Source organism: Triticum dicoccoides, chromosome 2B (genome assembly GCF_002162155.2).
Source record: "Triticum dicoccoides isolate Atlit2015 ecotype Zavitan chromosome 2B, WEW_v2.0, whole genome shotgun sequence".
In the NCBI taxonomy this organism is placed as follows: Eukaryota; Viridiplantae; Streptophyta; class Magnoliopsida; order Poales; family Poaceae; genus Triticum; species Triticum dicoccoides.
The window spans coordinates 286405550-286408321 of NC_041383.1; positions in this window are offsets into that span (position 1 = coordinate 286405550).

Sequence of the window (2772 nt, forward strand, 5' to 3'; positions counted from 1 at the left end):
CGTTCATCAAACTAGAAGCAATACATGCTAGAAATCATATTCAAGACGCAAACCAATATCACACTGCCAACTTAAAGGTGTCCCATCATAAGTTACTGATGCAAGATACACAAGAAGAGTAGTTTCATGTAGGAACATGGTGTGATGGACAGATATAGTATGTACCAAAAACAGGAAAGCGTGTCATATTCACATGTATCATGTGTAAGCTAAGCAGATGCAGTTTACACTAATTAGGAGCAATACGAGCTAGACACCATATGCAATATGCAACCAGATATCACACTGCCAAGTTAGAGCAAGCACCTTGGATGGTGGAGTAGGGGAGCGGAGACTTGGACCATGTAATGCACTATCAGTACAAGGAAAATCAGTACAGATGCTCCGTTTACGTTGTTGCAGAGGACCACCAGCATCGCCTTCCTTACTCTTTTCCTTCCTCTTTCTTGATTTTGCCTTGTCAAGTCAAACCCACAAGAAAAAGGAATAAAATTTGCTCCTCAGAACTTATTGATGCATGATACTGACGAACACTACTTTCATGTAAGGCAGCCGCATGATAGGAGGATAGAATATGTATGAAAAACAGGACGGCGTGACATATTGACATGTATGATGTATAAAGTATAAACTAAGCACAAGGTGCTTGAACTTGTTAGAATCGATGCAAGCTAGAAACCATATGAAAGATGAAACCAATATCACTCTGCCAAATTAAAAGGGTGCCCTAACAAATGTATTTGACCAAATTAGAAGCAATACATGGAAACAGGCTAGAAATAATATGCAATATGCAACGAATAAAGGTGACACATCGTAAGTAATTGATGCAGGATACAGAAGAGAGGTAGTTTCATGGAACAAGGTTAACACATAGATGTAGTGTGTACCAAAAATAGGAAGGCATGTCATATTCATAGGTATAGTGTGTAAACTAAGCAGATGCAATTTACCCTAATTAGAAGCATTACAAGCTAGACACCGTATGCAACATGCAACCACATATCACACTGTGAAGTTGGAGCAAGCACCTGTGATGGTGGTGTAGGGGACGTGCTGTCTTCAGGTACAGAGCAACGTTCAATATCTTCATTTAGGCTTGTTGTTTCTTGAGAATCATGTGGAGAGGATGAAATTGCATTCTTTATAAGAGTATTGCGTCTCATATTAACCCACACGCATGACTGTCTCATCATAAGCGATAGACGCGGGATACACAAGAACAGTAGTTTGATGAAAGAACATGGTGTGATAGGCAGATGTAGTATGTACCAAAAACAGGAAGGCGTGTCATATTCACATGTATAATGTGTAAGCTAAGGAGATGCAATTTAACAAATTAGGAGCATTGATGAGGGATACACAAGAGAAGTAGTTTGATGTAAGAACATGGTTAATAGAAAGACGTAGTATGTACCAAAAACAGGAAGGCATGTCATATTCACAGGTATAATGTGTTAACTAAGCAGATGCAATTTACCCTAATTAGAAGCATTACAAGGTAGACACCATATGCAACATGCAACCACATATCACACTGCCAAGTAAGAGCAAGCACCTGTGATGGTGGTGTGGGGGAATTGCGGTGATCAACTAGAGAGCTACGTTGACAATCTTCATTTAGCCTTGCTGTTTCTTGAGAATCATGTGGGGAGGATGACACTACATCCTTTAAACGAGTAGGGCGTCTCACAGTAACCCACCCGGGTGGCTGTCTCATCATAAGTGATTGACGAGGGATACAAAAGAGCATTAGTTTGATGTATGAACATGGTTAATAGACATATGTAGTATGTATCAAAAATAGGAAGGCATGTCATTATCAAAGGTATAATGTGTAAAGTAAGCAGATGCAATTTAACCAAATTGGAAGCAATACAAGCTAGACACCATATGCAACATGCAACCACATTTGACAGCGCGAAGTTAAAGCAAGCACCTGGGATGGTTGTGCGTGGCAATTGAGATCATCAACTGCAGAGCTACTTTTACTGTCTCCAACTGCTGACACTGCACCCATTAGAGCGTTGAAACGCTTACTGCTTATCTTCGAATTACACTGGAGCGACTTCTGTCTTTTCTTTTCTACATTCATCAACACTGCGTCAGAGTCTGAAATACCCATGCATAAAAAAACAATAGTGTGAGTATGGGTGAAGTGTGTGCACAATTAGTATAGTGTAAAGGTAGCAGATAGCAGGTCGGTGAGAAATAAATGACGGGAGACATATGATAGCTCTACATCATGCATGGCACACTCAATTACTACAGGATTCTATGAAAATAACAGTCGACTGAAAGTAAATAGGTCAGTCCATTTTTTCTGCACCGTCCGATGTACAAAAAACGGGGAGATCGCCTTCATCCACCTCCAGCCAGTCGGTGTTGACGATCTTCCTCGAAACGCCAGTGACCACTGGCCCAGTATTCCTCCCCTGCCTGCGCCCTCCCCTCGACCTCACCGCACCGCCGTGCTTGGCACCGCCCCCCGGCCATCCATTCAAGCCCCGCCGACCTCCAGATCGGGCGCAAGCAGCTCCTGCGCCCCACACCCCTATGATAGACACCGATGCGCCGCTTCCCCGGGGAACAGGCGGACTAGGTGCTCCGCGCGCCTAAGCGGGTGCTGCTTATTTTAATTGCGGTTCGACTGACCCTGAATTGAAATCCAGGCGGGCTACTGACCTCTAGCAAAGGTGAAATAGTAAAAGGGAGGAAACCTTGTGCACTTAGTATCACGAAGAAGATGCAGTAAGAAGTGCTCAACTAGTT